Raw genomic sequence first — 24,960 nt, forward strand, 5'->3', positions numbered from 1 at the left:
TAAAAAACGTTGAAAAAAAAATTTTTTTAATAAATAAATAAATAAACATATATGGAGACAATTTATTGCTAAGATAAAAGAGATAGTATTTTTAAGTGCCAAGTTCAAAGGGAGCTATTTTCCTAGTGCCAAACTTCCATACTGTATCACGGCCAAATGGTTTAGATTTTTATTAACCACAGGAAGACATATTAAAGGACCAAGAAAATTTGGGGGGAAGGCATTCAGAAAGCCCAGAGAATGAGCCACTCACCCTTCCTCTAATTTATGCGATTGCATGAGAAGCGGGGAATGTAAGGCTAGCACACTCGAAAAGTGTATGAAATTCAGATCGCATCAGGATCGCAAAGAGGAAAGGCTGTTGTGTCAGATTCTCAAGTCATTTATGGGCCTAGAATAGCCATGGAAGACATGTCAGTAACAGGTGGCCAACTAGTCGCCCTCATCAAAGGGCTTCAAATAGGGTAAACGAATTTTTATGGACATGATGTAGATGCAACTGCCTGATATCCTTGATAGGAATGAGCCTACACCCTTTATAATACTATAAAAGTATGCCTAGATGTGCACCAAAGACCATTTATTCCCTCCAACAGACTAAGTCTCTGCTGCCTACCTGCATTTCCAGAGACAGAACATAAGCAGATGATAGCCCAGAGTTGCTAGTGGCCTGGCAATGAAACAGGTGCCCAACTATCTCGTTCCGCCACGATGCCCTCACCCCTATTAGTACACCACCCTCTTTTCCTGATTCCTGACCTTCCTGGACAAGAGCAAAATATGGAGTCATCCACAAGTTTCGAGACAGACAAGAAACAGAAAGGAAGCAGAGAGAGCACTGACATGAACATTTTGGTGTATCATTTGTTGATATTAAAACTGAACAGTTTCCTGCCTTCTGGCCCCGCAATTTCAATCCTACTGATATATTCAACAAAAGTTAATATATGTGAGCCCAAGGGGAAACACGACCACAGCTGTGGGTGCTTTTTCTGCCCATGGTGTCTCAGATTCGTTTTTAAGTAACCGAGAACTTAATCTTCCAGAATGTCAAAAAGAGCATCTTATGCCTCAACACCCACCCCAGCTCCTACAACACAAATGCCCAGAACACCAGGGTTTGTGGGGATACAGTACATCCAGGCATTACCATACAACTACAAGCTGGGAGGGAACCTGGGCACCAACAGCCAGGTCTCAGCATCGTCTGGTGTTAACGATTCCACAACCCCCAAAGCCACCACATAAGCTACTGATGCCCTACATGAGGTATGGCAAAAAGTTCTGGAACCAAGTAAATGCTTCCAGCCCTGACCTAAAGTTGCAGGCGACTGGCCAGATTAATGGTGGCATGTGGTGAGATTTCACAGATGAAGAAAAATAAGAGTATTGAAACAAGGATGCAGTATAGAAGACAGAATGGAATGAATCTACGAAGGACTATCGTAATTCTCCCACACGCCCTGCTTCCATAAATACAAAAAGACATGCAGACGCTGCTTTAGGGGAAGAAAGTGGACAGAGACGGTCTCACATGGACCAAGGAGAACCTTATGCGAGAATTGAGCCTGCTGAAGATGCCAATGATTATGATGATGGCTTTTCAATGAAGCACACAGCCACCGCCCTCTTCCAGAGAAACTACAGTGTCCTCAGTGAAATCCTCAGTGAGTGTGGTGCCAGACATTCAGACAGTTGTCACAACAGCTAGAACGCAGGTTATCACAGAACCTTGATGGTTCATCAACTAGAAGCTAAACTTCTTTGAATACAGGAGACAAACCAGGAAACGAAGAGGAAATTCCTGGGAAGCACAGATTCATAGAACAACGAACTTAAAAGTTTGTGTGGTTTCCAGGTAGAGGTGGATGTGGAAAAAAGCGCCGCTGAAACTGCAGAGGCAGAGAAACAGGGTCACGAAAGGCTGGAGGGAAGAGAGAGGCAGCAGAGCAAGATGAACTCAGGCGGAGCATCACGGTTTGTGAGGAAGTAAACAGAGAAAAATTAACCAAGAGCATCCGGAGGGAGACAGAGGAGACACATCTTGAAGAAGAGATGGAAGGCCAACAGGATGGGGAGGAAGACTCATCTACTCCTGAGAGCAGACAGAAGGGGAGCGCACCGGAGGGGCGGACAGCATGTCTGAGGAAGGGACCAGTTAGTAACAGTGGCTCGGAGAGCAAGAATGCAACAGTGGAGGGAGATCCACCATCAGACCACACACCGGAAGATGAAGGAATAGATGTTCAATGTTAATAGCACTTGACATCAGTAACAAATGGAAGTACCGAAATGCCCATCAACAATGTAGTGATAAATATGTGTGGGGACGTTTGTACGAGAGTAACAAATATGAAAAAAAAAAACAAAAAACAAAAAACGATTTCTACAGGCAATAGCATGTATTAAATCTCACAGACAGAACGTAGAGCCAAAGACCCCGTCCACAAATAAAATTCAGAGTATAGTTTCAGTTATAAAAGATTTCAAATCTGGCAAAACTAATCTATGGTGTGTGAAACCAGGAGAGCAATCATTGTGAGGTAGATATTAAGAGTAATGACTAGAAGGGGATTTAAAAGGGACTTTTATAGCACAAGGAATGCTTTGTATTTTGATCAGGATTGTGGTTATATGAGCATTTTCACTTCAAGATGATTCATCAATCTGTACACTTTTGACTTGTTCACGTTTATGCATGTATACTGTACTTTAGTAAAAAGTTTATTTGGAAAAGGATACACACACACACACCCAGAAAAAAGACATACTATCACCTTAATTATAACAGTACTAATAAGAAAAATCTTAAAAGCAATCAGAGAAAAAAACACAATGCACTCAGAGCAATATGAATATATACGTATTTACTTATTTATATGTATATACACATTATATATGTATGTTTATATATGTTCTATACATATATTTATATACATTATATACAGGATTATAATACATACATTGTAAACCATCGAGCAATTACAAAAAAAATTCAAGTTTCCAGTAAGTAATGAAGAAAAGACAGCAAAAGGATAACAAATATTAAAGTAGACTTATGGGGCGCCTGGGTGGCTTCAGTCAGTTAAGTGTCTAACTCTTAATTTCAGCTCAGGTCATGATCTCACAGCTCATAAGTTCAGCCCACCACACTGTCTCTACACTGACAGCACAGAACCTGCTTGGGATTCTCACTCTCTCTCTCCCTCTCTCTCTGCCCCTCCCCCACTTTCACATGCACTTTCTCTAAGTAAATAAATAAATAAATAAATAAATAGGAGACTTAAAGCCAACTATACTGATAATTTTATTAAATGTAAATGGACTAAAATAAAAAATTGAGGTCAAGAGAGTAGAGAGAAGTTCAAGAATCTATGAGATACTGTCTATAAGAAGCTTTAAATATAAGAGGATGAAAACAGAGGTACAATATAAACACTAGTAATTAAAAATGGGTTTCAGTATCATAAAAAGCAAACCTAAGAAATATTATCAGTGACAACAAAACAAACTTCATAATGAAAGTGATCAATTCATCAAGACTTCCCAGCCCTAAATATGTACATAACGCAGCTTCAAAAGTACATGAAGTGAACACTAACCGAATTAAAAGGAGAAATTGAGATTTCAATACTCCTCTTTTGAAAATTGATAGCAGTAGGCCAAAAATCAGGAAGGGTAATAAAGATTCATAATGCTGTCAAATAATGTGACCAATTATAATACACAGATTTTTTTTTCTATCATACATGATACATTCACCAGGATGAGTCATATGCTGGCATTCAAATATCAACAAATTCAAAAGGATTAGTATCATGCAGTGAATTATCTGGCTGGAACTAAAAATAAACCAAAAATATATTTTAAAATTTCTAAGTATTGAAAAATTAACACATTTCTAAATAACTCAAGGCAGAAGAATAAAGGATTATAAGAGAGAAATTTTAATAATAAAATCACAGAAACCGTAATTTGTGGAATGCAGCCAAGCAGTACTTCAAGCATTATGTATATTTGCAGACAGTTCTATTATAAAAGAAGGTCGAAAATCAACTATCTAAGGGGCACCTGGGTGGCTCAGTCGGTTGAGCGTCAGACTTCAGCTCAGGTCATGATCTCACCAGTTCGAGCCCCACGTCAGGCTCTGTGCTGACAGCTCAGAGCCTGGAGCCTACTTCTGATTCTGTGTCTCCCTTTCTCTCTGCCTCTCCCCAGCTCATGCTCTCGGTCTCAAAAATAAAGATAAACATTAAATTTTTTTTTTTTCCTGAATCAACTATCTAAGCTACCACCTTAAAAAAAAGGGGGGGGGGGGTGACAAATTAAACCCAAAGTAAGTAGAAGCCAGAAAAATAAAGGAAGAGAAATCGGAAATACACAAAACAAAAACAACAGAACAGGGGCGCCTGGGTGGCTCAGTCAGTTAAGCGTCCAACTTTGGCTCAAGTCATGATCTTATGGTTTATAAGTTCTAGCCCTGCGTCGGGGTTTGTGATGACAACTTGGAACCTAGAGCCTGCTTCAGATTCTGTGTCTCCCTCTTGCAAGCCCCCTACCCCCACACTCATACTCTGTCTCTCTCGGTCTCAAAAATAAATAAATGTTAAAAAATAAAAATAAAAAAAGCTGGTTCTCTTCAAGTATCAATAAAATTGCCAACCTTTGGTCAGACTGATCTGGGGGAAAAAAGGAGAAAGAACGTACGAATTTTCAAATCAGGGATATAAGATAGGACAACACTGAGGCTATAGACTTTAAAGAGTTAATAAAGGTATATTTTGAACAACTACATGACAACAAATTCAACAACAGTGAAATACAAAGGGAAATACAAATTCCTTCAAGACACCTAAATAAAACATGGGCAAGACCTGAACTGATATTACACCAAAAGGCATATCCAAATGGCTAATAACTACATAAAATTTTCTCCATATCAGTCTTAGAGAAAATTGTATTTAAACTAAATCACTTCATATGCACTAGAATAATTAAAATTATAAAGACGGAAGATATCAAGCGTTAGTGAGGAAGAGGAGTAATTGAAAAACTTGTACTTGGCAAATGGCAGAGCAGAATTGTAGAACGACTTTGCAAGAGTGTTAATTTGATAGTTTCTTGTAATGTTAAAAATACCAAATGACCCAGCAACTCCATTCCTTAGGCATTTAACCAAGAATATAAAGACATATCTACATGAGGACCAGTACCAGAATATTCACATCAGCTATATTCGTAACAGCTATTGGCTGGACACAATCCAAATGTCGATCCACAGGTGAACTGTAGTAAAGGTATTACTCACCAGTGAAAGACACCAAATAAGGAACCAACTACCGATGCATGCCCCAACGTAGATAATTCTCAAAAACCTTGTGATGAACAAAGGAAGCCACACACAAGAGTCATACTGGAGGAGTCCAAATATTCTAAGTTCTAGAATAGGTGAAGCTAATGAAACTGACATAAAACAAGTCAGTAGTTGCCTGGGGCTGGGGATAAGGGGATTACTTTCAAAGTAACTTGAAGGAACTTTCTTCAGGGGCAGAAAATGTTCTCTACCTTGATTGTGGTGGTGATTATCCAGATATATCTATTTGTCAAAATTCATCGAATTCTACTCTTAAAATCGATTTTAATATATGTAAATTATGCTTTAATAAAGTTGGCATTTAAAACTAAGCATATGCATGCTCAGAATTCTATAGAACTCTTATAAACTCTTATGTAGTGTGTTCAGTTCCAGTAAATACTCTATTTCAACATTACCCACTGTAGAAATGTTATCCTTATTTTTTAAAGACCATAAATGTATTCAAATGTTAGTAACTCTCATCTATCTACCTATATCTATATATCCTATATCTAGATAGATAGATCTGTATGTATATTTATAGATAAATTTCGATCTCCTAGCCCAAATGAAGAGAAAAGACAAGTATATCCCTCAGAGGACAGGAAGGGTTCTTTCCAAGAGTTCCATTCTTAGAACTCTGTAAAGGTAGTACTGATTCTTATTTCTCTACCACTTCAATGATTTTCTTTCTTTCTTTTACTCAAACCTCTCAAATTCTTTCTGAGGTAGAGTTGTAAGGAAGATATAATTTGAGGGGCACCTGGGTGGCTCAGGCAGTTAAGCCTCTGATTTCAGATCAAGTCATGATCTCACCATTAGTGAGTTCCAGCCCCACATCAGGCTCTGTGCTGACAGCTCAGAGCCTGGAGCCTGCTTCAGCTTCTATCTCCATCTCTTTGCCCCTCCGGGGCTTGCACTGCGTGTCTCTCTCTCAAAAATAAACCTTAAAAACAATTTTTAAGATATAATTTGAGGTTATGATCACATATTGATTTATTCCCAGTGCAAAATTAAACCAATTGTGTTGACTATTTGTTTGAGGGGTGAGGGAGATCCTGTTTTGCTACTTTCCTCCCTTCCTAACAGAGCTCTGTTTTAAGTCCCCTTGTTGTTTGGGCTCCTTGGAAGGTAAATCCAGAAACCAGTTTCATGATGCCATCAAAAAGGGGTTCCCCCTTTCCGCTTTGGGGCAGCCTGTAGGCAGGCATGCAACTAGACTGAGGTGGGCCATTCCTCTCGCTCAGGGCCCCAGCTTCTGATCCACTCAAGTAAGACTGACAATGCCACAGGATATTATCCCAGTAACAGGATTCCAATCAGATTCTTCCAGCTCAGAGGTAAGTGCAAGATTTCCCATTTCCTCAGGAACAAAAAAGAAAAGGGAAAGGGAGGGATACATACAAGTGCTTAGGAATTAATTCCATGTGACCTTTTATGACCAAAAATGCCAAAAAAAAAAAAAAAAATCACTAGACAATCACCTAATTTCTGCTTAGAAACATGTTGAAGAAACAGAGAAATTATAGTTCATATATTTTATGTGAGAATTAAAGACAGTAGGTGAAGGAAATTCAAATAAATATATGAAAACATAAAATTAGTTACCTAAATTCAGAAAAGATAGTAAATATTAATGAACGGGAAGATTAGGCAAAGCAATCAGGGAATGGAGTAGGACTCAAAGTAGACCTGAATAAAAGCATTTTTTTTTTAATTTAGTTGAAAAACATTGATAGGGATAGAATTCTATAGGATTCTGGCTTTTCTATTTATACCACTTTGCTTGATAGTATAGTACTTAAAAGAGATAAGGAGGGTTGGAAAAATCATGAGTGGCCTTTCTGCTTAAATACAACTGTATCCATAACAAACAAAAATCCCTAAACTTTTGTATTGGTCTCCTACCGTGGAAATCGCTGTCAATATATATTTTACCCGTTCTTTCATTATTTGGCTGGTTAGATTTCCGCTACTTAAAATGCCTTTTCCCCCTCAATTCTTGCTGTTTGTGGAAGTTTCCCTTGCAAATGCCTTCTATCCCCTTGTTACCAAATTTCCAAATTCTCCTTTGTAACCTCCAGGTTTTATTGATGTTTCTTTCAGTATGTATCAGTTATGTAACACAGAGCCCCTGATATGCTCAGCTGTTTTCATCTTATGGCATAGAAACTTAATACGTCCAACTACTACACTAAGCATAAATGGGAATAAACAATTATCTGTTGAATTGGTAATTTCCCAGATACAAGTTACTTGATGTTTTTATTAACCCTCAGAATGGCAATGTTATTCAGTCCCCAAGCCCAGGGAATACTCCATGGGAGATTCAGCTACTTCATTTACACAATCATCATTTAAAAACTAAAGACAAAAATTAAAATGTCTCTTCAACCAAAGACACCTTTTAACAAGCCCCTTTTTAAGATTCTGTCATAAAATATATATCTCCAACAATTTTTAGTTCACTTACAGAAGAAAGCTATTTCAAAATCTGATGCCAAAGACAAGTGATCAGAGATAAATCTATCCAACTTAATCAAAATGAAGTTCTATGGGAATTACGCATGATGACTATCCAAATAGAAACCTTCCCTTACTCTATATAGGAAGACCCTATAAATACTGGATGGGAACAATCCTGTTTCAGCCTTTCTCAAGAGCACACTGAAACCATTCATGTTACTTATTTCAAGCACAAATGAAAACATACCCCCCCAAAATGTGTTAATCATAGGGGTCAACAGAGAATTTTCAATCTTGATTCTATCAGCCACTCTCAGGCTACCATTATTGAAATGTTTCCACCAGCAGCTAGGACAGCGCAAGGTCCTAGGAGGCAGTGGACAGATACTGGTAGTACAGCTCATATTGCAGCCCAAACTAGCACTCAACAAAATGCTGCCAGAGTCAAGTCCCTTTCCATCATGTTCCTTGCTTTGTCCAGTCCTGTTCCGCGCTTGATCTCTCCAGCCCCTTCCTTCTGCCCTCAGAGGCCTACTGCTTCCACAAGCCTTTCCCAGGGCAGCCGCCACCATCTGTGTCTAGACCCAGCCTTACCCTGGAAGAGGTCAGGGCAGCAGCAGATGAAGTAGCAGGCAGCAGACCAGGTCCAGGACTTGGATCGTGGCATAACCACAGATGACTTGACCGGAGTTTAAACACTTTGAAAACATGACGTCTGACCACATAAGGAGAAAATTTAGCGCCTACCAACACTCTTAGACACCGAGTCTAAGCACAGCCATCAAACTGTGGGCATGATCCGTTACCTGCCCCCTGGATGCCCGCTTCCCCTACCCTACCCCACAGGCAACCTACCTCAGGTCTTTCTTCACTCTTTTCCACCTCTTTCCTTTATCCTCATCCTGTCCTACCCTTCCTTACTGTTCTCAACATAGATTAGGTCTCTCCAAAAAGAAAAGTAAAATCTTTTCTGACCCTGCATCTTGCTCTTTACCAGTGGTTCTCAGACACAACAAGGGAAGAGGCTGCTGCTGGCATTAGTGGGTAGAAGCCAGAGATGCTGCTCAACATCTTGAAATGCACAGGGCAGCCCCCAAGGCACACAATCACGTGGCCTAAGAGGTCAACAGCGCTGGAAGTTCAGAAATCTGGCTTTAGGCATCCCTCTACGCTTCACATCTCAACTTCCTGTCAGGTCATCTACCTTGAGCAGTTTCTACCATCCATCACCCTTCGAGCTCAATGCCGAACCTGGGAGAACTTGCTCTCTGTTCTCTCTGTTCCACTCACACCCCTCCTGCAAAGGTCATGTACAATTCTCCTACAGAAAAACTCAGTAGTTATTTTAGTCTCTCTTGTCTTTTTTACTTTGCTTTTCAACCAAGACAACCTTTGCAAAACTGTGTTCTCTACTGGTTTCTGCGACCCCTCACTTTATGGGCATCACCATCGGTCCTGGCAGGATAAAATCTGAATACCTCTGCCTGGCTGTCATGTCTGGCATTGAATCCCAAAGGTGTCCCATTCACACCCGGCTTTCCAGCCATGCCAACAGCTATTATGGATTGCCCAAGAGGCCTCTACCCTCTTCTTTGTACATGCCATTTACCCTTCCCACCAGCCAACCTACTCAAGTCCTTACCCAACTTTCACAATTCGGGGCACGTATCTCCTCCACTCTCACAACTTTCTATTTTGCAGAAAGAAATCTGTGCTGTTCTGGGTGCCTCCTGCATGCGTGACATAGAGATTCTAATACTTTGAGTTTCTACCTTGTTGTTCAACCCAACAAGCTATGATACCTTGATGTCTCTCATCTCCCCTCCCCATGAAAATAGGAGCCCCTGAATCCAGGTTCTCTGTGTTTTTATATAGCACCTGGTAAGTGGCTGGTGCTAATAAAAGTTTGTAAAATGAGTAAGTCATTTGAATGCTAACAACATAATTGTTACCTCAACAATTCTCTAGCTACATCCCACTACTACCTTTAAATTCTCTGTTTTTCCCTCTCTTCCCACCCCTTGTCAGTGAAAAGATCCATGATCTCTAAACCACCTTATCAAGGCTTGGGGTGGCTAGGAGTTAATATAACAAATTAGCCTGTTTCAGACATGAAGGAGCTGAGACACAGAGACGCTAAGGGACAGAGCCTAGTGCCCAGAGTGCACTCTTAGGAGATCCTTGGCAGACAGTGAGTGGGAAAGCCAGCTCCATTACAGCAGCAATAAACGAGGCAGGGGTAATGCCCCCTTATGATTAACCCACACTGACTTTGGTTTGTTTGTTTCTGCTGTTGTGTTTTTGACTGGGCTGTTGACTCATACTCAGGCATCACTGAGAAGGATCTGGCTCTACTCTACTGCACTTACCCCAGTCAAATGTTCCCTAGTGTGCAATGGCACAGCTGACCCAACACTGTCCCCAAACACAATTTCCTGTTTTTCACATTTTTGCTGACTTATTTGCCCCTGACAACATTCCCAATTAGACATGGTCATTCTTGAGGCTTAATTCCCAGCTCAAAAGTAAAGACAAAACCCCAACTGGGTCTAATTCAAAATTAAATTCATGCTAAGATATCTATGTTGGTTTGAAACACTAAATGTTTTCAACTAAACCAGCTCAACGGAAAACACAAGGACAAATTGGTCCAAGTTTGTTCAAAGGGCTGTATCATGTTTTAAGGGTAAATGGTAGTCAAAAGGTAGAGTTTATATAAAATCCCAACAACAACAACAACAAAAATGGCATTCTGCTTGAGAAAGCAGGTTCTGTAAAATAACGTATGTTTATTTATACATAAAATACAAAATATTATGTATCATACTTCAAAATATATACAATCTGTATCAATATTTTAAAAGGAGAGCTATACTGACATGATGTAATTTTGTTATAATTTTGAAAATCACAACAGTATGTTTGAACAATTTGTCTCCACAATATGTTTAAAATGTAGAACTAAACAGCAAATGATGCATTAATGCCATTTTCTCTCTCCAAAACAAACATTTAGCATTCAATATTTATATATATCCCCAAGTAAATGAACTTTATTTCTCACTTGCCAGCAGTTTCTTAGAAAAATAAACCTAAAAGAAATAACTTCTGTTTAAACATGTTTGATCTTAGGGGCCCCTGGGTGGCTCAGTCAGTTAAGGGTCCAACTTCAGCTCAGGTCATGATCTCGCACTGCAGCATATCGAACCTTGTGTTGAGCTCTGTGCTGACAGCTCAGAGCCTGGAGTCTGCTTCAGATTCTGCGCCTCCCTCTCTCTCTGCCCCTCCCCAGCTCACGCTCAATCTCTCTCTCTCAAAAATAAACATTAAAAAAAATTTTAAGATGTTTCAAAAACTTCAGACAACTTATCTAATGTACAAAAAATTGCCTTAATCTATAAAGATAAACTAGTACGTGAATGTTAAATTCTACTTTTGTTTTAATGACTATTAAAAATTAACTTCCGGGGCGCCTGGGTGGCGCAGTCGGTTAAGCGTCCGACTTCAGCCAGGTCACGATCTCGCAGTCCGTGAGTTCGAGCCCCGCGTCGGCTCTGGGCTGATGGCTCGGAGCCTGGAGCCTGTTTCCGATTCTGTGTCTCCCTCTCTCTCTGCCCCTCCCCCGTTCATGCTCTGTCTCTCTCTGTCCCAAAAAAATAAATAAAAAACGTTGAAAAAAAAAATTTAAAAAAAAATTAACTTCCTTTACCAGTTTTCTTAAGCTAAAAATCAGTAACAATGGTTAATATTGTGGCTCTGTTTTGGGTATACCTAGGAGGCTATTTGAATTCTTCTCAACTGAGTTGTGTAAGCAAAGTAAAAAGTTCCTAGGAGAAATAATTAGGCTTCTGAAACTGAGATGTTATTATATTAGGTCAGAGAGGTCCACAGCTAAATTTATCATTGAAAATGATATGAAATATGTCTCTTTTCATATGCTAAATATAATTACCTGGTTATTTGCCTTCTTTAACCATAAAATTCAGTGAACTAACAAAAACTCAATGCAACTCAACACATAAAAGTTGTTTTTACAGTGATTCAAAATCAAAGCCATGCTTTCCCATCTTGGTCTCACTGAAAACGGTTTCAGTTAAAGCAAAAAGGTGCTGATGGGTAATAGCCAATCTGCAGTGAAAGAAACCACAGACGATGATGAGCTAGAGCTAGGAGGCACCAGTGTTCAAAGCCTAATTACCCAGATGTCACAAGTACAAAATTACATGCTTTTATAATGTTAAATAAGAAAGCCCCCAAAATTTTTCCCAGTGAGTATTAAAATCTAGTTTATCCCAATGGTCTATAGAAGATTCTTTTATCTCAGTGGCACTTTCCTTGCTGTCCTAAAAACGTACCTTGAGACCACAAACCTCTACCTCTGAGACAACATGGGCAAGATTATGCACTAGAGCTTGGCCTGGTGGGGGAGTAGGAGACAGAAAATACTAGCCTGTTGCATGTTACCACTGTACTAGATGTTTTCATAGACATTTAGCCTCATACTTGAATGCTTTTTGTTGCAGTTAAGAATGTGAAGGGGTGCCTGGGTGGCTTAGTCTGTTAAGCATCCAACTTTGGCTCAGGTCATGATCTCTCAGTTTGTGAGTTCCAGCCCTGCATCTGGCTCTGTGCTGACAGCTCAGAGCCTGGAGCCTGCTTCAGATTCTATGTCTCCCCCGCTCTCTGTCCCTCCCATGCTCATGCTCTGTCTCTCTGAATAAATGTTAAAAAAAAAAAAAAATTAAAAAATAAATAATGTCAAGACCCAGAGTCTGAAAAACTTGCCCAAGCCAATGGCAAAACTGGGAGTTTTAACAACTTCTGTTCATCTACAAGGCATTTTCTCCAAAACTTCATTAGACAACTCCGATATAAAGATATGGACACAGAAAGGACATAGATGAACACATCAACTCTGGTCGCGTCCTCTCTTAATTATGTATTTGAATAATAATCCAACTCAACAGGAGCAATATTGTATTAGTAAGTAACACATTACATTAGCTGTGTTGGAAGAAGCTCCCCCGCCCTTATTACATTCCTAATGTCAAACAGTTTCAGGCATTTATTCAAAATGTACAACATGCCTCTATTAGAAACATGTGCTGAAATTTTAACGATCACCCTCTCATACCAACCCTCACCCATACAGACCGGCCCATTCTACAAAATGCACTGTCACCAGCTATCAACAAAACAGTCGTTAAGAGCTGGCAAAAAGTTGCAACAGCTAGATTTCCATCATCTGTCATGATTTCAAGTTTTTCCAAAGAGAGTGAGTGAGCATTAAGTATATAAAGCCATTTCACTGGATCACATTTTGTGTTTCAGACTCAAAAGTTTCGGTGAAGAAGACCAAGTTGAACTTAGTTGACTACATCCAACACAAGATAACACAGCCCTTCTCACAGAATCAACTCAGATCTGGCAGTGAGACTGGAGATTCCGCCAAGAGCATTTATGTGGGTATTTCTCAAGGAATGAGAGAAATAAAGTGAGAGAACACAGTTTGGAGTTCAGGAGCAGCTCTCATGATACAGTCAGTTCTTCCTCAATCCTAAGCACCTGAGGGATTAGAGCTATGCTGTTTAGTATGCTCACCACTAACCACATGTGCATATTGATCACTGGAAATGGGCCAGTGCAAATGGAGAAGTGCTAGAAGTATGGAAGATACCCTAGATTTCATATAAAATATATAAAAAATATAGAAAAGAAAGCAAAATATTAAAATTTTATTACATGTTGAAATAATAATACGTTGTATATACTGATCTATATTACTTGTTATTAAAATTAATTTCATCTGTTTGGGTGTTCTCTCTTTTAATGTGGCTACTACGAATTTTTAAACTAAAAAAAAAAAAAGTCTTTATTACCCATAAATCCAGAAGAATTGAAAGCAGGATCTCAGAGCATTATTTGCACACCCGTGTTCATAACAGCATGATTTAGAACAGCCAAAGGTGAGAATTACCCAGATGTTAATCAACGGATAAAAACAAACGAAATATGACATATCTATACAATGAAACCTATTAAATCATAAAAAAATAAAGTACTATTCCATTTTACAACATGGTTAAACCTTAAGACCATTATGTTAACGGGAAGAAACCAGTCACAAAAGGCTACCCAGTATACAATTCCAGTCATGTAAACGTCCAGAATAAAGAAACATATAGAGACAGAAAAGATGTTCCTGGATGCTTAGCTCTGGGAGCAACAGGATGAGGGAATAAGGGGTAATAGCTGCAGAGTACAAATGTTCTTTTTTAAATTATTAAACCATTCTAAATAGACTGTAGTGAGGGATGCACATATTTGTGACTATACTAAAAACTACTGTAGGTGTGTGAATTAATTTTCAATAAAGCTCTTTTTTAAAAAGACAATAAGGGAAAATCCATTTTTTAAAAATGCAATCTACGTGGAGTGGCACCTGCCAGTAGACAAAGCTGGCAAGGGCAGAGTTTTTCTCTCCCCTTGAAGGACACTCCACATCCTTCCAGATTCCATCCAAAGTTTTCAATGGCCCCATGGCCAAGGAGCAGAATCCTTACCAGGTGAAGCTCTCTAGGTCTTGCCCTGACCACAGCACAGCTGACTGCTCCCCTAAATGTATGTACATATATGCAACCCCACTGAAACTTCTACCCTTCCTATACAGAAATGGCCAGGAATAAAGACTGCTCAGCAGAGAAAGGGGAAAAAAATGCTCACATAATACATTAACCATTTACTTGTTAGCAAAGCTATATAATTAACATTGTTGCTAAGAGCCACAGAAGTTGCTAGACAGGGACCATGTAACTTCTCAAAGCAACAAAGAATAGATGCATTTATAAAAAAGAAAACTGTCGGAATTTTTTTTCCTACTGAATTGCATAAAATATGTTGTATTTGAAACAAAGGAAAATGTTTCTCCCCAACAGAATTTTAAAAGCCAGAAAGAGAACTAACGGCATTTCATCAAAGAACTAAGACATTTTACATTATTGCTTCTTAACAGTTGTCTGTAAGGCTGCATTCTCACAACTAAATAAAAATAAGAGGCTGCAAAAGTGCTACAGTGAAATGCAACTTTTGACCTGCGTTCAACTGGCAGAATGTTTTAAGGACTGACCTGTTCAGCCTGTGGATGAATGAAGTCCAGGCCCTCGCATAAAAAGGAAACTGTTTAATGGCCCATTCACTCTGTACTTGCAACAGGAGGAAGACAACAGGATTCACCCCCAAATTAAGCCAACACCAAGATGCTATTTTCCCAAATAGAGGCAGAAGGCTACATCACACATATGGTATCTGTCACATGACTCAAAACCCATGAAGACAATTCTATGTTATTTTTTTTTTAAGTCAAGGATCTGTGGATTCATTACTAAACTTTGTTAACTAACCCCTCTGGTAGTAAGGGATTTATGAACAAATGCAATTATAAAGCCTTTTTGATACTTTCAAAATGTTTATTAGGGGTGGTCCGGGTGGCTCAGTCAGTTAAGCATCTGACTTCTGATTTCCACTCAGGTCATGATCAGTACAGTTCATGAGATTGAGCCCAACGCTGGCCTCTGTGCTTACAGGGCAGATCCTCCTTGGGCTTCTCTTTTTCCCTCTCTAACCCTCCTCAGCTCATGCTAGCGCACACTCTTTCTTAAAATAAACTTAAAGAAAAAAAATAAGTATTATGTTAGTTTTGGCCAGGAATCCTTGTACTTTCTAAATGGTGATTTAGGTGATCCCAATAAAGTGGTATAGTCAGACTAGCATGCACCTAACATCAGTTTTAAACCAGAACTGAGGACCCACCGTGCACTATTTAGGACCCAAAAAGGGAGAACTTACATTTCTTTCATATCACTTTCCAGTGATGTGATAAAGAGTTCAAAGTAGTGGTCATAAAGTGCTCATGGAGGAAGAAAGGAGAAGAATGGAGGAACAAAGTGAGAACTTTGACAGAGAGAAAATATGAAGCAGTACCAAGCAGAGTTAAAGAATACAATAACTGAAATGAAAGATACACTAGACAGAATCAATAGTAAATTAGAATATGCAGAAGAATACATCAGTGATCTGGAAGACAGGGTAGTGGCAGTCACCCAAGCTGAATATCAAGAAGAAAAAAATTTTGAAGTGGAGATAGTTTAAGAGAACCATCGGATAACATCAAGTGTGCTAACATTCACATTACAAGGCTCCTAGAAGGAGAGGAGAGAGAAAAGGGGCAGAACACCTATTTGAAATACTGGCTGAAAACTTCCCCTAAGCTGGGGAAGGAAACCAGGCCCAGGAAACAGAGAAAGTCCCCAACAAGATGAATCCAAAGAGATACACACTGAGACATGTTGTAATTAAAATGGCAAAAAGTATAGATAAAGATAATCTTAAAAGCAGCAAAAGCATAACGAATAGTGACATACAGAAGGCTATCAGCTAGTTTTTCAACAGAAATTTTGCAAGCCAGAAAAAAGTGGCAGGATATATTTAAAGTGCTGAAAGAGAAAACTTTCTCCAAAAATACTCTACCTAGCAAGGTTATCATACAGAAGAGATAAAGAGTTTTCCCCCACACAAGCAAAAACTAAAGTAATTCATTACCACTAAACTGGCTTTGAAAGAAATAATAAATGGTCCCTTTTAGTGTGTGTGTGTGGGGGGGGGGGGGGGGGGGGGCGGGAGGCCCTAACTAGAAATAAGAAAATACATGAAAGAAAGTATTTTGCTCTGGTAAAGTCAGTAGACCATCTGACTTTAGTATGAGCTACTATGAAAGCTAGTATGAAAGTCAAAAGACAAAATTAGTAAAATCAACTAAAAGTAAATTTGTTGAGGTATACCCCAAATAAGAAAATAATCGGGGCATCAAAAACATAAAATGGGGGGGGGGGAGGGAAGAGGAGTAAAAATGTAGTACTTTTAGCATGTATTTGAATTTAAGCAATTATCAGCTTAAAATAGATCTCTGTCAGTGGATATATATGAACCTCATGGTAACTACAAATCCAAAATTACGATAGATCCAGAGAAAATAAAGAGAAAGGAACCCAAGAATAACAATAAAAAAAAAAAAACCATCAAACCACAAGGCAAGAGATGAAGAAAGGGACAGAAGAACTACAAAACCAACCAGAAAACAATTAACAAAAGGGCAATAAGTACACACCCAACAATTACTTTAAATGTAAATGAACTAAATGCCCCAGTAAAAAGTGTAAGGTCACTGAATGGATTAAAAAAAGAAGCCCCATCTATACTCTGCCTACAAGAGACTCACTTCAGTTTTAAAAATACTGAGAGATTAGGGCACCTGGGTGGCTCAGTCGGTTAAGTACCTGACTTCAGCTCAGGATCTCACAAGTTGTGGGTTTGAGCCCACATCAGGCTCTGCTGACAGTTCAGAGCCTGGAGCCTGCTTCGGATTCTGTCTCTTTCTCTCTCTGCCACTCTCCAAAATGAACAAACATTTAAAAAAAAATTTAAACAGATACTGAGAGATTGAAAGTCAAGGGATGGAAAAAGGTATTCCATGCCAATGAAAACAAAAAGCTATATTATAATGAAGTATACTTTAAAACAAAGTCTGTAACAAAGGACAAGGAAGTGTATTACATAATAAGAAGTCAGTCCAAGAAGAAGATATGACATTAATATTTATGCACACAACATAGGAGTGCCTAAATATATAAAATTTAAACAGACATAAAGAGAGAAATTGAAAGCAATGCAAAGGTAGTTGGAGACTTTAATACCCCATTACATTAATAATCATTCAGACAGAAAATCAATAAACAAACATTGGGCTGAAACAACACATTAAACCAGATGGACTTAAGAGAAATATACACAACATTCCACAACAAAACTGCAGAACACATTCTTTTGTTGGAGAGCACATCAAACATTCTCCAGGACAGATCACATGTCTCAATAAACTCAAGAAGACTAAAATCCTATCAAACATCTTTTCCAACCACAATGGTATGAAACTAAAAAAACAATTTCAAGAACTGGAAGAAAAAAAAAAAAAAAACACAAACACATGGAAACTAGACAACATGCTGTACAACAACCAATGGGTCAATGAATCTAACAAAGAGAAAATTAAAAAGTACCCTCAGACAAATGAAAATGGAAAGACAACTTTCCAAATCTATGGGAGGCAGCAAAGGCAGTTTTAAGGGTAAGTTCAGGGCAATACAAGCTACCTCAAGCAACAAGAAAAGTCCCAAATAAGCCATCCAATTTTACACCAAAAGGAACTAGAAAAAAACAAAACTTAGCAGAATGAAGGAAATAATAAAGATCTGAGCAAAAATAAATGAAAGAGACTTAAAAAAATAGTAGAAAAGGTGAAACTAAAAGCTGGTTCTTTGAAAAAATAAACAACCCCAACAAAGCTCTAGCCAGACTCATCAAGAAAAAGAGAGCCCAACAATTAAAATCAGAAATAAGAGAAATTAAAACTGACACCACAGAAATACAGATGATCATAACAAACTAGTCCAACTACATGTACCGTATTAGACAACCTAGAAGAAATGGATTAATTCCCAGAAACACACAATCTTCCAATGTTGTATCACAAAGAACAAGAAAATCTGAACAGACTTATTACAAGTAATGAAACTGAATTAGTAATTTAACAACTCCCAACAGACCAAACCGGACAATACGGTCTCACAGGTAAATTCTACCAAATAGAGTTAGCAGTTATCCTTCTCAAACTGTCCCCTCCCCCCTGACACTTCAAAAAAATACTGAAGAGGAATGAATATTTCTCAACTCCTTTTAAGAAAGCCAAGAGATGGGTACTTGGAGGGGTTAGCATGGTCACTCCAGGTTCAACAACGCATTTTTATGCTTTTGAAAGCAGAAGTCTGGATACTTCCAAAGTTAGATTTTCATACCTATTTGACAGGAAGTTGTTTTTTTTTTAAACTCATCCCCCAACTTTTCTATACTGTCTATCATTTCCTACCCACACTCATCCTCCCAAACTCCTGTGTGTCCTTAGAAGTATACTCTCTATACCAGCTCTCTAAATCCTCTCAGATCAAGTTCCACTCTGAAAAGTCCCTCGATGAAGACCACTTTCCCCAGCCTTCCTTCTCAATATGTTAGATTTTTTTTCCTCCCACCTATCAAATAAGTAATGGCCTACAAGCTGCACAGATAACCTCGTTGCTCCAACTGATACGCACAAACTGTTTCTCTTTAGAAGTCACAGATCCTTTGAAGCATGTGTCATTGGACTATGTCAACCTTCACTCATCTTCAGACTCCCATGTTCTTTCCACCAGAGAATTTAGCACCTGGTTCTGTCTCTGTTACACTACTCTTATCATTTTCTGTGACTTTAGCTTCCATATGGATAATACACCTAGCAGTGAATTCCCAAATCCTTAGCCTCCTCACTTACAACTCTTCACTTGGTATACCACGGGGCCACTCCCATGATCATGACTTAGGTCTTGTCGTAGAACAATTAATGCACTGCCCCCAGGATAACAATTTTTAACTTCTTACTCTCCTACTCATACTATTTATCTTCCCAGCACATTTACTTTAACTTACCACTCCAACAACTTTCCAACAATATAAACCACAAATCCACTGATCTTATGTTTTTATCATCCATCATCCCTTCCTGTCCTTACTTTGCTCTTTCCCACTATAGGGTACAAAGCCCATCATTATATGGTATTATTCAATCATATAAATTAGAACCATCAATATTTGTTCCATTATATTCACACAGCAAAGCAATATCCCTGGTTAGACCAAACTCTTTTCCTACTGAGCACCGGCACTGAGTAGCTGAAGAAATCACAAAGCTGCCAAGTTCACAGTTCCAGTTCATGGCTGGAGATCTAAAACACAAACTTTTTGCTGCCAAGCTGTTCTGCCACATGTCCCCTCTAAACAATATCCCAATATCCAAGACATCTAAGGATTTCACCCCTCCCCAGCTGTGGAATAAAAAGCAATGGCACTGGGACACCTGGTGGCTCAGTCAGTTGAGGGTCTGACTTCAGCTCAGGTCATGGTTTCGTGGTTCATGAGCTCAAGCCACACATTGGGCTCACTGCTGTCAGCCTGTCAGTGCAGAGCCCGCTTGAGATCCTCTGTTCCCCGCTCTCTCTACCCCTCTTCCACTTAGGCTCTCTCTCAAAAAATAAAACATTATTTTTTTAAAAAGCCACATCTTTCCACCACCAACTGCCATCTACCAGCAGCTTTGCATTTATGAACAGTCCTCTTGTAACAGCATCAAGGTGTTCCCATTTCTATCCTAAGGCAACACCTCCACTTGCACTCTGAACTCCATCATCTCTCACCAGCTCAAAGACTTGGCTTCAGCAGTCACCCCCTCTCACCGCAGCATCTCATCTACTACATAATTCTCACTAGCATGCAAGCCGACTGAAGGTATGCTGAAAAGTCCTCCCTTGACCCACTGCCTCTCTCTCTAGCTCTTTCCCTCATAATCTACTCCCTTGCCATGCACTCTCTCCTCTGCTCATTCCAGTCCATCCCCTTCACTTCCATGAAGCTCTTTTATCAACCTCACCAATCACCTCCATGCTTCCCAATACAGTGATTTCTTTTCATTCTGTATCTCACTCTACCACCCAGCAGGGTTTGACAGATTGACATTCTTGTTGAAACTTTCCCTTCAGTTGGCTTCCATGGCATCTTATTCTGTTGGTTTTCCTCCCCTCTCTGGCTACTTTTCAGTTTTTCTGGATGACTTCTCTTCCTCTACCAAGATTCTAAAACCCTGAGCCTTCTTCCTGTATCTATCTCTCCTCTCTTCTATTTAGGACAATTCAGGCCCATGCTATTAAATACTATCAGTAAGCTAAAGAGTCCAAATTTACATTTTCTAGTCCTGAGATCCATACTAGTATGTCTAACTGCCCTCTCAATATTTCCACTTAAAAGTCTAATAAGCCTCTGAAACTTACATACCAAACAAGACTCTTGACTTTCAATCTAAGTAAGTAGTACTGTCCCCCCAGGTCTACAAGCCAAAAGTCTGGAAGCCCACCCTTTTCCCTTAAACCCCACAATCAGTCTGCCAACTGAATACTCCTTCCTGCATTCTCCCTAATCTAATTACACCCCTAGGTGTTTTTTTATCTATTGTCCAACTATTGGAATGGCCTCTTAACGAATTTCCTGCTTTAATTTTTGCCTCTTATATAATCCCTTATCCACAAAGGGATAGCAATAATTTTTTTTTAATGTTTGTTTGAGAGAGAGAGAGAGAGAGAGAGAGAGAGAGAGAGCGAGCGCGCGCATGTGTGCATGAGAGGGGAAGGGGCAGAGAGAGAGTGAGAGTGAATCCCAAGTGGGCTCTGTGCTGTCAATGCAGAGCCCCATGTGGGGCTTAATCCCACGACCGGGAGATCATGACTTGAGCTGAAACCCAGAGTTGGACACCTAACTGACTGAACCAACCAGGCATCGCCACAATCTTTTTAATGATAAACCAAGTCATATCAATTTTTGCTTAAGCCTTCCAGTAACTTCCTGTTCTTCCTGGATTAAATTCCAACTCCTTACTATATATCCCACAAGGCCCTACCTGGTTTGGTTCTTCCTCACCTTTCTGTTTTTTTGTCTCCTTTGGCCTTCTGTGACTATTTCACATTCTCCATGGCTTATCACTCTCAAAAGTTTTGTTCCCGCCTTTTCCTCTACCTGAAACACTCTTCCTCTAAATCTGTCTCCTCTTTTCCTAAACATGTCATTCATTTTTATTTGTAGCAAACACTCTTATCAATGCGTTTGAGGTATATATATGTTCATATTTGTTATATTTAGATCAACTCTGAATTTACGCAAGCTGCAAGTTAGGACCAATTATCTAGATATTGTATTCTAGTACAAGTACTTGATTTTTAACATAAACATAGCTTAATATGATTTTTAACCTAAGTATGATGTTTAACAAGTATGATTTTTAACATAAACATAGCTTAATATAGAAAAAATCTAATCATAAAGTCATAATGGTTGAAAAAAAATTTGATTTGAGACAGGATATGCACAAGCAGGGGAGAGGGGCAGAGGGGGCAGATAGAGAGAATCCCAAGCAGGTTCAACGCAGCACAGGGTCCAACATGGGGCTCAATCTCATGACCCTAGGATCATGACCTGAGATGAAATGAGGAGTCAGATGCTCAACCTACTGAGCCACCCAGGTGCCCAGATGAAAATATTTTAATTCTGTTTATCATTTTCTTTACTTCCATTTAAATGTTATACTATGTGAATCAACTACTTTGTCAAAAAAAAAAAAAAAAAAAAAAAAAAAAGCACTACCTTGTTAAAAATTAACAACTAAAGTGATAGGACCAAGTTCAGAATTGAGAAAATAGTTGGATTCAAACAACATGATGTACTCTATTTTGATTTGTACATAACTACTCTTGTATATGGTTCAGAATGAAAACACTTAACAAACTAATACTACAAGCAACTTTTCTAGTTCACACAAATAATGCTAATTTTCTTTATCATTATAAAAACTTCTCAGAGAAATGCATTCTAGGGATGGGAGACAGGCAATAAACAAAGGGATGTATGGATGATAATGTCTGATAGTGAGAAAATACCGTAAAAATTTAAGTGTACAGTAATATACAATGGTTGGGGAGTGGACCTGATTTAGACAGCAGAGCAATCCCTGAGGAGGACACTTGAGAGAAGTTCTTAAGTACAGCTAACTGTTGTTGTAAAACGATATATTCAGATCTTCAAGTGATTTGAATACCTGATATTTATTCATCATGTATTTAGTAGTAAGTCGGGGGGGGGGGGGGGGGAGGGGACAAGAATTCAATGAGACCATGTTAGAAAATAAAAAAAAAAAGATAACCCTACCTCAAACTATTTCTTAAAATAGGATTGTGAATATTTAAATAATTTAAATAAAATCAATTTTTTTTGTATAGTCAAGAAAAAAATATATGATTGTGAAGACTTCCCTATTCACCCAAGTACAAAGTTCTTTTGATTAATATGTTTTTGAATGCTCAAATAAAACAAGGTAGCAACCCCAAACAGAAGCCTCGTCATTTAGGTTTCTGCTGCTTCTTATACTATTCAAACACCACTGTCCCAGACCTTCAAGGAAGAGTGTCTTTCCTCAAAGGCAAGAACCATTCATCTTTGTCTTCCAAGAGCCCTGCACAGCATATCACAGGCATTCAATAACCACTTAATCAACTATATCAGTCAATCTTCTTATCCTCCCATATCAAGCTAACCCAGTTCCTAACATATAGGAGGCACTAAATCAGTATGTTTGTTGAAGTAACATGTTACAAATACATCATTCATCTAAATCCCTGAGGTTGGGTAGCAGCAAAATAGAAAACATTGGCTTGGAGACAGGTGTAAAGTCCAGGGAGCCCAGCCCCACTCCTCAGTGTCTATCTGAACTTAGCCAAGTTGAGTAACCCTTCTGGACTTCATCTGTTAGAAAAAAGATAATAGCTTGCAAGGTGCTATGAGGATTAAAAGAACAATGTGTGGGCTCCTGCTAGAGTTTCAAACTCCAAGTAAGCTCTGTAACAGTATGCATAGAGATCACCATGCTTTTATCATTAAGTATCTTATTAAGCACATATTAATGCCTTGGGTACCCACAGATACTATTAGTAATGACTGTTTTTATCAATATGGGCACCAGAAGTATTTCTGAGGCTTTCACCCAAGGTAAGCAGAAAACAAAGAACAAACCCTATTACTCCAAACACACTTTCACTCCCAAGACTGAGCAGAGTAAGACATGAGAGTCACAGCCCTGTCTCTGGAGAAGTGTCTCTGCTAGAATGAAGCCAATGGAACACGCATGCAGTAAGGCCTTCTACCAGAGAATCATCAATTGTCAACAGTTTTTGTATGACATTATTTTTCTCTGACCAAAAGAGTTCCTCTGTTGGCATTTCCAAACGATAGTATGAAATTACGATACAAAAACAGGGGTTGCTGTTATACATAGTATTTTCTTCTTTTAACTTCTGCTTAAGAATTTTTAGCATCATCCTCAACTCTTCTCTCACACTCTACATCCAATCCCTCAGGAAATTCTACTGGCCCTCTTTCAGAAGACAATCAGCAGCTTCTGGCTGTTCTCATCACCTCCAGAGCTACAACTTGTTCAGGCAGCCATCGTTTTCCCCTGGATATCGCATGAGCTTCCAACTGGTCTCGCTGCTTCCACTACTGACTCCTTCAGTCTATTCTGGGCATGACAGTCAGAAGCATCCTTTTAAAGTTTGTTTTATGTTGTGACTCCTCTGCTCAACGCCATGCATGGCTCCCCACTACACTTTGTGTAAAAGCCAACATCCTCAGTGTGACCTTTGAGACCATTGTTGGTCTGGCCCCCTTACCTGTCCAACCTGCTTTCCTACAAACCCCACCCTTACTCACTGCTGCAGCCACACTGGCCTCCTTGCTTGCTAAGGAATGAAAAGGCAGGTGTCCACATTGTGATCTTTGTTCTACCTGCTCCCTCTACCTAGAAAGCTCTTGTCCCAGATACCCTTTATCTATTCTCTCATTTCTTTTAAGCCTTTGCTCAAGTCATATCTCATTGAAGCATGCCCTGAGCACCCTACTTAACACTAACCCTCCTGCCTCTGTCTATCTGCCTCTGTCTATCTGTCTCTGTCTGTCTTTCTCTGTCTCTGTCTATCTGTCTCTGTCTCTCTCTCCCCGTCTCTCTCCCCCCATCTCTCTCCCCCCATCTCTCTCCCCCCCCGTCTCTCTCCCCCCCGTCTCTCTCCCCCCCGTCTCTCTCCCCCCCCGTCTCTCTCCCCCCCGTCTCTCTCCCCCCCCGTCTCTCTCCCCCCCCCGTCTCTCTCCCCCCCCCGTCTCTCTCCCCCCCCCGTCTCTCTCCCCCCCCGTCTCTCTCCCCCCCCGTCTCTCTCCCCCCCCCGTCTCTCTCCCCCCCCCGTCTCTCTCCCCGTCTCTCTCCCCCCCGTCTCTCTCCCCGTCTCTCTCCCCGTCTCTCTCTCTCTCTCCCCGTCTCTCTCTCTCTCTCCCCGTCTCTCTCTCTCTCTCCCCGTCTCTCTCTCTCTCCCCGTCTCTCTCTCTCTCTCCCCGTCTCTCTCTCTCTC

The 24,960-nt window shown here is 39.6% G+C and overlaps 1 pseudogene; it reads left to right on the forward strand.

Moving 5' to 3' along the window:
* The first annotated feature begins 1,047 nt into the window (after nt 1-1,047).
* Nucleotides 1,048-2,256, forward strand: LOC109277378 (SWI/SNF-related matrix-associated actin-dependent regulator of chromatin subfamily E member 1-like; annotated as a pseudogene).
* The last annotated feature ends 22,704 nt before the right edge of the window (nt 2,257-24,960 follow it).

This window comes from Panthera pardus, unplaced genomic scaffold (genome assembly GCF_024362965.1).
Source record: "Panthera pardus isolate Hobbes unplaced genomic scaffold, ASM2436296v1 HiC_scaffold_13, whole genome shotgun sequence".
Lineage (NCBI taxonomy): Eukaryota > Metazoa > Chordata > Mammalia > Carnivora > Felidae > Panthera > Panthera pardus.